This window comes from Penaeus chinensis, chromosome 14, assembly GCF_019202785.1.
Source record: "Penaeus chinensis breed Huanghai No. 1 chromosome 14, ASM1920278v2, whole genome shotgun sequence".
In the NCBI taxonomy this organism is placed as follows: Eukaryota; Metazoa; Arthropoda; class Malacostraca; order Decapoda; family Penaeidae; genus Penaeus; species Penaeus chinensis.
Window position 1 is genome coordinate 22,802,378 of NC_061832.1, and position 10,390 is coordinate 22,812,767.

General features: G+C 47.6%; 1 non-coding gene across 1 annotated transcript; it reads left to right on the forward strand.

Annotated features, from left to right (window-relative positions):
* Positions 1 to 2,874: 2,874 nt before the first annotated feature.
* Positions 2,875 to 2,945, forward strand: Trnag-gcc. The gene has a single exon. It is a non-coding gene; the product is annotated as a tRNA-Gly (tRNA).
* The last annotated feature ends 7,445 nt before the right edge of the window (positions 2,946 to 10,390 follow it).

Below are 10,390 nucleotides of genomic sequence, written 5' to 3' on the forward strand. Positions count from 1 at the left end.
TTCTTCTTCTTTCTCCCTCGTCTTCTTGCGCATCTGGATATGAGGTAAGTGTTGGTTCTGGTACAAGACCTCTGGCCATACACTAAACAGGTACAGAGGCACAACAGGAGAGGCTCGATTCGTGTATTGATACAGATGGCCAGCGTTACCATGGGAACAGTCCAACAGCTGGGGGAGAAGGAGGAGGAGGAGGAGGAGGAGGAGGAGGAGGAGGAGAAGAAGAAGAAGAAGAAGAAGAAGAAGAAGAAGAAGAAGAAGAAGAAGAAGAAGAAGAAGAAGAAGAAGGAGGAGGAGGAGGGACAAAAATGTACCCCGAGTTACTTAGCGCGGTTCTGAAATGACCTGTGTCCTCATCTGACGAGAAAATGACCCACGTTGCATTGCAGATCAACATTTCCGCCGTTTTGAAAATCTGATTTGTATAGGTCCTCAATCTGTCAATGAACTCAATGGTGATATGTGTGCCAGTTAGTGCAAAGTGAAAAAAAAAAAAACGAATTAGGCATTCTCGTTATTAAATGGCTCGGGATATGAGTGCCTAAAACAAAACTTATTTTGCATACCCTTAGATCACTTAAAAATGATAAATATTGAGTTGATTATAGGGTTAACAGAGACCAAAAGGTCACGTAATTTGAGGTCACGTGAAAATATTTCTCTAGCAAAGGTCCCACAACGGACTCCATTTCAACACATGTGCGTGTATGTATGTATAGAGGGCTACGGATGCAATGCTTTAAACATAGTATACCTATACGTTAGACCATATTGAGCTAGAAGATAACAGTGATAAGACTATTACTTTCACATTGATTTCGTGACATATAATGAAGCTTTTGAAATCAGAATGTCTACAGTGTCTACAGTCTAATCATTGTGGTAAGTCTGGTTTTTTGCTGAAGATAGAATTATTACAGGATGCACACAAACATGAAAAATAAAGTTATTGATATAGATCTGTTTTCGCGCCGTTGCTGAACCAATTAGTGGAAGAAAATAATGACTGCAGTTTATTTCTACCATACCAAGCCCAAATCTCTTATCTATTGTCGTGAAATAAAACATATTTTCAAAACTAATTATATCAACGGATCATCACCTCATTTGCTGTTGTGACAATAACAATGGGGCTACTAACGTATTTCCATTTTGTATTATGTACTTACTCGATTACAGCGTCTATAAAATTATACAGATGACGAGGTAAAATATGATTTTCGTAAGCCTTATCCCTATCAGCTGATCTTATCTGGGACCATGAGAACAGAAACATCGGTATCTCATTTCACTGCTCGCTTCCGGAAATAGTGGCACAGGTGTGGTATAATTAGTACATCGGGGCACTTTGGTTACACCCTGAGTACACCCTGAGTACACCCTAAGTAGATGTATGTGGAGAATAATGGAGACAGATCTTTTTATTTTTTTTGTTTATTTTATGTTATTTTTGTAAGTGTTTACTTTTGCTGACAATGGTGTTATTCATGAGGATTATAAATAGAAGCAGTGGTAGTTACGACAGGACTAAGAGTAGTAGTTGGGGTAGTAGTAGTAATAGTAGTAGTAATAGTAGTAGTAATAGTAATAGTAATAGTAACAGTAAAAGTAACATTATTTTTTTATTATAATAATTATCATTGTTATGAGTAGTAGTAGTAAAAATAATATTAAAAGTAACAGTAGAAGTAACAGTAGTAGTAGTAGTAGTAATAATAGTAGTAGTAGTAGTAATAGTAATATTAATAGTAACAGTAAAAGTAACATTAATAGTAGTAGTAGTAGTTGAAGAAGAAGCAGCAATGGTAGAAACAGCTATGATAAAAGAAGAGAGGAGGGGAGAAAACGAAAATCAGAAAAAAAAATAATGGTAATAAAAACAGCAAGATCATCCTCGAATGTCACCATCGCCATCGCCACTGAGCCCAAAATATCACTATCATTCTCACCACGCTTTTACCCAATGCTCACCGTTAATCACTATCGATCGTCTTCATTATTTCTGGAAGGCAACATCGTTCACCATCGTCTCCGGTGTCATTTAGCGAAGCAGATGTCAATTTTTTTCACGCTCTACGCCTTGACAGTGACGATAGTGCGGTGATGATGATGGTGACAGTGCTTTTATTAATGGTGGCGAAAAATAATGCTCTGGGTAACCCTTCAAGTGAGGAAAAAAATCAAAGTGATTTTTCAGTGACGCGAAGGTGTAATTACGAGAGAGAAAAAAAAGGGAAATGGAGAAAGTTAGAGAGTTTTCCGATGAAAGATCGATGGTAAGGGTGAGAGGAAAGCAGGAGAAGAGAAAGGAGAGAGAGAGAAATATATATTATTTAGAGGATTGCCTTGCAGTAATGAAAAGGATGGATAAAGACAGAGAGAGCAGCTTGTTATAAAAATACACACACACACGGACGTACACACACACACTCACACACACACACACACATATATGCATATATATATATATATATATATATATATATATATATATATATTGTGTGTGTGTGTGTGTGTGTGTGTGTGTGTGTGTGTGTGTGTGTGTGTGTGTGTGATAAGAAAAGGGAGATAGATAGATAGAAAGCCAGACAGACAGAAGAATGTAAGACAGACTGATAGAGAGATAAATAAGAGAATCGTGGGTGTAGCTCACATGTCGGCGTGATGAACGTTAAGGTTATCAAAGCCTTGTTCTGTTTATCCTCAGGTATTGTTGTTTAGCTTCATGCGTTAAAATGGTATATAAATAAATCGCCAACGTCGGTTATCAAAGAGAAGTTTGAACTAGTTTCTTCTTTCCTTAAGTCTTATCTGCTAAATGAATTCAGTGAGTTTGTTATCTTGTGTTGAAGTTGTTTACTGCAGTTAAGTATAGAAGCATCGGTGGTTCAGTGGTAGAATTCTCGCCTGCCACGCGGGAGGCCCGGGTTCGATTCCCGGCCGATGCACACTTTTTTTTTTCTTTCTCTTTTTACACTGTTTAAGGATATTGTTAGTTGTGGATTTTATTCATATAGGATAATGTAAACATGCGGGATTTGTGGAAATTCAACGGAACAAAAAGATAAAAAAAAAGGTACTCTCTTGTTTCCCTCTTTTATCCTCCTTACACCTCTCGCCTCTTCTGTCAACGATCACCCAATGATATCAATTATCATTCAACGTCAAAATGAATACATGTTCAGTTGTAAGTAAACTGGAAATATATTCCTTATTTCAAAAAGTGACAAAATTATGATTCCAGGTTTATTGTGTCATCGTAACATGCGAATGGACATAAAAACAGACGAAATGATAACAAAGGAATTAAAGTAAAGTGAAGAGATTCAGTTCATTATGCTGGGTCATGGATACAGAGCGTGATGATGACGCTCAATCAATGAAAGACCGAATAAAAAAAATTAACTTTAATAGAATTCCCTTCACGTACTTCCCAGGCAGTGAGAAAATCCCGTATTACTGCGAACTGATACGAACGACACAGCACACCCCCCTATTATCAGCCAGATCCCTTTGCCATCCCCCCATCTATCACTTCCACACCACTTCCTCCCCTCCCCCAACTCCTCTTTCCTCCCCCATGAAGTAAATACCATCTGCCGGCCCCTCCCCCCCTATTCTTCGCCACACCCCTATGCGGTACTCAGCACACCTGATTACTAATTACCTGTTTAATGAGGCCTTTCCACACCTGTCTGGTCGAGCTACCAAGGTTGACTTCCACCGCTCCCGCCTGTGGTGAAGGAGGTCTTTCGGGGTTTCCCTGGATTTTTTAAAATAAATATTTTGTTTTCTATTTTTATTGTATTCCTTTGTTTGTCGTTTAACTTTTTGGCTTTTTCTCCCCTATAGTTATTCTTCTCATTTTTCTAAATTTAATTTCCTCCTCCTTAAACAAGTGGGTCTGCGTTTCCTAAAAAAATCGATCAGGAACCACTTTGTTCTGTCACTTTCGCTCATTTGTCATCATTTTGTCATGGTTTTATGAGAACATTGTACTCACGATGGTAACAGTTAGCTAATCATGTGATTCAAGTAAACAGGTAGACCTATGTATAGGGAGTGAAGAGGAAATCGAAAGTAAGATGAAAATAAAAGAAAACAAAAAAGCGTTTGACGGTCTTTTGAGAAACGCTTGTCGGATTTGTTTTTCTTTTTTTTTTTCTTACACCCGATAGATCTTTCCATGAACACCGGAACCATACGCCGACCGGGACATAAAACAGATCTTGATTTATCTCCTTGTACTGCATTGTCTCAATAGCTCTCTTTGATTTATACTTCCCTCAATAAAAAACAAATAAAGGTTTCCCCGCCGCCCTCGTCCCGCCGAATCGATGCCGCACTCTGCTCGCTCCCTTTCCGAAGCACGAGTCGAGCAGCGAACCCGCAAGAGGCGAATCGACAGCGAAGGAACAGGGGATGAATCTTCACGCGGCCCGAGGCGATGTACCAATCCCGTCGTTTCCGCGCCGCTCCCGGGCACGGCAAAGGTCGCGGGCTAGCGCCACGCAGCCGGCCGGGGGCCGCCGGGGTAACCATTCCCCGTGCCGCCCCGCTTCTCGGTCGGTTTGTGGCCCTGCCCTTCACACAGGCGACCGCTCCCGTCTAGACGTCCGGAATGGTTTTCGAGTACCGCCCCCCCCTCACTGAGGTGAAACAACCTTTGGATGGTTGCTTCAGAGGGATGAAAGGAACCAGCTGACAAAAAGGACAAAACCCCCCTTCCCTCACTGAGGTGAAACAGCCTTTGGATGGCTGCTTCAGAGGGAAGGGGGAAACACTTTGAAAAGACACAGGTCCTTTCCTTCCTCACTGAGGTGAAACAACCTTTGGGTGGTTGCTTCAGAGGAATGTAAGGAACTGCCTGGCAAGAACGCAAAACCTCCCTTCCCTCACTGAGGTGAAACAGCCTTTGGGTGGCTGTTTTAGAGGGAAGGGTGAACCACTTCGATAAGACACAGGTCCTTTCCTTCCTCACTGAGGTGAAACAACCTTTGGGTGGTTGCTTCAGGGGAACGAAAGGAAGTGCCTGACAAGAACGCAAAACCTCCCTTCCCTCACTGAGGTGAAACAACCTTTGGGTGGCTGTTTTAGAGGGAAGGGGGAACTACTTTGAAAAGACACAGGTCCTTTCCTTCCTCACTGAGGTTAAACAACCTTTGGGTGGTTGCTTCAGAGGGATGAAAGGAACTGCCTGGTAAAAGTGCAAGACTCCTCTTCCCTCACTGCGGTGAAGCAACCTTTGGGTGGCTGCCTCAGAGGGCTGAGCAAAAAGGCTCCAAACAATGATGTCTCGTAGGTGGAAGGGCATCCCCTCTGGTCTCTCCCCAGGGGTTTACACCTACCCACGCGTTTGCCGTGCGTGGCAGCCTTGTGCGCTGTGGAGACGGGAGTCCTGGAGGTTGAGCGATGCCGTGAACGAGTACGCCCTGCGGCTAGCAACACGCCTCTTTGGTCCTCTATTCCAGCAAGACAGGCGGCCTGATCCCGGCCCGGTCACGGTCAATCGGCTGGTCTCCCCCGGGAGGCTAGGGTCAAGCAGTCAAGCCGCCATTGGCACTCACAATGGTCCGTGAGTGCCGTCACAATGGCTATTGGCTGCGTATATCCTCTCATCACTCCTGTTGCTGTTAGACACTGGTTCTGACACTCAGCTTCCCCTTGTTGGACTCCGTGGTGGGTGGGGGCGTGAGAGGATGAAGCACTTACCAATTCATGGAAAAAAACAATCAAACACCCCCCACAGACTGAACTTACAGTTGACGAACCGCGCAAGGCCCAGACCACGGTAGTCACCATGAAGGCATATGCGCCTTCCGGTGGCAAAAGAAAGCCCCAAGCACAGGATGACACTGTCACCCCTGCTGCTAAGGTGGACAAGACCGAAGCCAATGGGTCTGTCCACCGAATAGTCAAAGATCTTGACTCGCGAGCTGGCCTCTCCAGGCCAGCAGCTAAGCCAGGGAGGCCCCTGAGTTCACAGACGGCCTCCCCGACTGAGAGGGGAGAGCAGGCTGAACCAGCCGCATCAGCTCCTGCCTCCTCAAACAAGCCCGAAAGCCGAAAGGGCGGGCCGAAGCGTCCGAGGCCGGATACCGACTCTGATGAAGAGTCGGGACCCCCTAAACGCTTCACCCAGTTCAAAGTGCCAGCTAAACCCGAAGGCTTCGACAATGCCTACCAATTGGTCAGGGCATTGGAGTTGCAACGGAAAATCCGGTTGTCGATCCGGGTCGCCCGAGATCAGGGCATGATCATAATGCCCAAAGATCAAGCTACCTTAAATTTCCTCCGGGAAACGAAGGAGCTAACTGATGGGAGAAAAGTGAGTCTTTCCCCACTAATTCCCGAGGAAAAGAGAACCAAGATGGTGCTACTTGGCTTCTCAGTCTCGTACGATGTGGAGCTGATCGCTTCACACCCACAGGTCGTGCAGGCTTCCCGAATGTCGAAGGGGAAGACCCCAACCAGGCAAGTCCTGGTGACCATGAAAGGTGCCCCAACCACTACCCTTGATCTGGGTAACTGGGGCACCTACAACCTTCGAACGTATGTGCCAGAACCACTTCGGTGTTTCAAGTGCCAGAAATACGGTCATCACAAGGCTAACTGTACAGCCAAGCCTAAATGTGGTGTCTGTAGCAAGGCACACAACACAGAGGTATGCCTCAAGGCATACAAAGAGGAAAAGAGGGACACAACAGCCAAATGTCCCAACTGTGCCAAGAAGCATCATGCCTGGAGCCTGACTTGCTCTGTCAGGAAAAAGGCGGCCCTCAGGCGACAAGAGGTTGCTCAAAACCGATCAGACTTTGTTCCTGCCCCACCGGGCACCCATGTCTGGGGAAGGAACAAAAGCGAAAAGGCCCCCCGACCTCCTAAGAGGAAGGAAGCCGCCCCCCAGCCGACACCGGATGTCTCCAACAAAAAGGAGTTTCCGACAATGCCAAAGGTGCAGAAAAAGAAACTAAAGAAAAAAGTTTCTAAGAGCACCACAAAAACCTCCCCAACAGATGATCATCTCCTCTTTGACGAGGACGATATGACTCTCCTGTTAACTGCTGTTGTCACAGCAGTAGCAACAGCCCTGGGGAGGTCGAGTGAGGAGGCCGAGAAGGCAGTTTCGGTCGCCATGACGGCAATGACCCAGACTGTCGCAGCCCTGAAGGGAAGAAAGCTGACTAGAGAAAAACCAGCCTCACCCTCACCCCAGGACGAGACTCCCCTCCCCACTCCAAACCAGGCCATGCCTTCACAGGCAGAGCCAAAACAGGCTGAATCTGTGCAGCCAGAGCCAGATCACGCTGACCTTGCCCAGGCAAGGCCAGCAAGGCCAGCCAAGAAAAAGCCTGAGAGAAAAGCCGAACCAACCAAAGTCAGAGCTACCAAAGGCTCTCCACCCCCCAGTGGACCCAAGGATAGCCTGACAACAGACGAGGAGCCCTCAACTAGCGAGGACCTCGCAATGGAGTTGTCAGACTCCGACGATGTCTCTGATGTAACTATCACTGAGTAACATCATGACACACCATCTAAGCATCCTACAGTGGAACATCAATAGCTTCTCTGCAAAGAACGCTTTTCTCCAAGCAGTAGTGCGATCAAGGAACATTGACATTGTCATGCTCCAGGAGACATTAACAGTGGACACTGTTCGCTTCTCAGGGTACCATGCCTTCACACTGCCACGAACACCTGGCAAGAGAGGCTTGATCACCCTTGTGAGAGCAACAATCCCCTGCTCCGCAATAGCCGATGCATCGCACTGTGGAGATGATGTTGAATCCCTTGCCGTCGAGGTTCACCTGGCCGGGGGGCCCCTCAAACTGTACAATGTGTACAGCCGGCCACGCTGTAAAAGCTTAGACATCAGCCAGGTCTGTGCTTCTGCTGCACACGACCGAGTGATCATAGGGGGAGACTTCAATGCACACCACCCCATCCTGGCTCCCTGCCGGGCACCGGATGCGGCCGGCTATCACATAGCCGACGTGCTAGAGACATTCCCTGAGATCGCTCTCCTCAACACCCAAGAGCCAACGCATGTCAGAGGAGGGGTCCTAGACCTCACCCTGGCCACTGCGACTCTGGTGGGGAGGATTGGCTGGTGTGTCGATGAGACCGTCACAAGTGACCATTACGGCACTATAACTACCCTCATGGATGCTGGCCCAGCCGAAATCCTAAGACCAAATCCAAGATGGAAAACAGACAAGGCCAACTGGCAGGCGTTTCAAAACGCCTTGGCCCTCTGTCTGAGATGCAACAATCCCCCACAAAGCGAAAATGTGGAAGTGCTCGAAGCCAGCCTGCTAAACGCCATTAATGAAGCAGCCTCACAGACCATACCCAAAACTCGGCCTGGGTCCAGAAGTCACAAAGACGCCTGGTACTTCAATGACGAGATCAGGGAGGTCAACCACAGGGTGAACATGTGCCGAAAACTATTCCGAAGGCAAAGAACCCCTGACAACCTATCCCTCCTAAGGGAAGCTGTCACGGATGCCAAGGAAACTGCCAACAGAGTCAGGCAGGAAAAGTGGCTGGAATGGTGTGAGTCCTTCGACCACCAAACCACCCTTTCAGAGCTGTGGCAACGGGTCAAGCGAGCTACCAGCCGCTCAGCCCCGAGGTGCACCCATCACGACCCCCAAGCAGAGGCTAACAGACTGGCGCACGAGTTCTCTGCGAGAACGAGCAGCAACAGTCTGCCAGCCGAGCTGAGGGCAAGACAAGAGCGTCTACAGCCAGACAGACACGCTCAGATCAGAGAAAGGGCAGCCGAACCCGATAACTCAGACGTTATCTTTTCTCTGAGGGAACTAAGGAAAGCCTATAAAACCAGTTCCAACACAGCCCCGGGCTCTGATGGGATCTCGTACCCCATTATCACCCACCTAGGACTAGCAGGTGAGCGTGCACTCTTGCAACTCATCAACAAGTCCTGGGAAACTTCCACTCTACCCCAGAGTTGGAAGAGGGCTACCATAGTTCCCGTCCCAAAACCAAAGGAGCCGGGGAAGTACCGCCCCATCTCTCTGCTCAGCTGCCTGGCCAAGACGGCTGAGAGGATGGTACTAAACCGGCTTCAATGGAAAACGGGACCCCCGCACGAACACCTGCACGGGTTCACAAGGGGCATGGGCACAGCACACAGCTTAGCCACGCTCTTAAGCACAATCAGCAAGGGCCCAGCTGTGGTGGTATTCCTTGACCTGGAGAAGGCTTTTGAACTGGCAAGTCCGCTTGCCATTCAGGAAAGCCTGATCCAGAAGGGAATCAGAGGAAAGCTCTTGGCTTGGATAGGTGACTACTTCAGGAACAGGACTGCCAATGTCAAATTCCAGGGTCACCTATCGCAGCACATGCCGCTCGAAAATGGAACGCCACAGGGTGGGGTTCTCAGTCCAGCCCTATTCAACACTTTAATGTCCTGTATCCTCAACATAAACCTCCCAGTGGGGTGCCAGATCATCTCGTATGCAGACGATCTCGCTATCACCTCCACTGGACCACGCAGCCAGAATAAAGCCCAGCGTTGTCTGGACCTCGTGTCAGAGGAGTGTTGTAGGACGGGACTAAAGATCTCTGCTGCCAAATCCAAAGCCATGGCTTTAAGACAGAGAGTTCGAGGCACAAGACTGAAAATCCAGGGAGTGGAATTAGAATGGGTCAAGGACTACCTATACCTTGGGGTAAGGATAGACCGGACCCTCTCCTACCATAAGGAGGTCCAGTACCTGGTTGACCGAACCAAAGCAAGACTGTCTGTCATGAGAGCAATGACTGGGAGACGCATAGGGGCCAGACACAAAGTACTAAGATCATTCTATGTACATGCTGTCCGGCCCATTGTGGACTATGCCTCAGTCGCTCTAATTGCTGCAAAGAAAAAGCACACAGACAAATTAGAAACAGTCCAAAATGAAGCTGCCAGGATCATTCTGGGTGCCCCGAGGTGGACGAAGGTCCTCAACCTCCTGATGGAGGCAAACCTTCTCCCCCTGGACTCACGAATCGATCTAACGGCAACACAATTTCTGTCAAAGGTCATCCAGGCTCCCAGGAACACAAGCCTAAGACAAAAATTAGTCAGATGCCTCGAACAAGACAACGAGCTCGTTGCAAACAACTCCTGGCTGTCTCATACAGCCAGGGTGTTGATACGCCATCAGCTCAAAGAACAGCTTCTTGCTAAGGGCATGGACTCCCCCCACCCCGACTTTGCCGAAGCCCCGCCGTGGGCACTGAGCCTGATAGAGTTCAACATAATGAACCTGTCAATGAAAAAGAGCCTATACCCCATGCCTAGCCTAAAGGCAGAAGCCCACAGGGTCATTGCAGCCATCACTCCTCCGGGTAGTAGAACATACTACACGGATGGATCGGT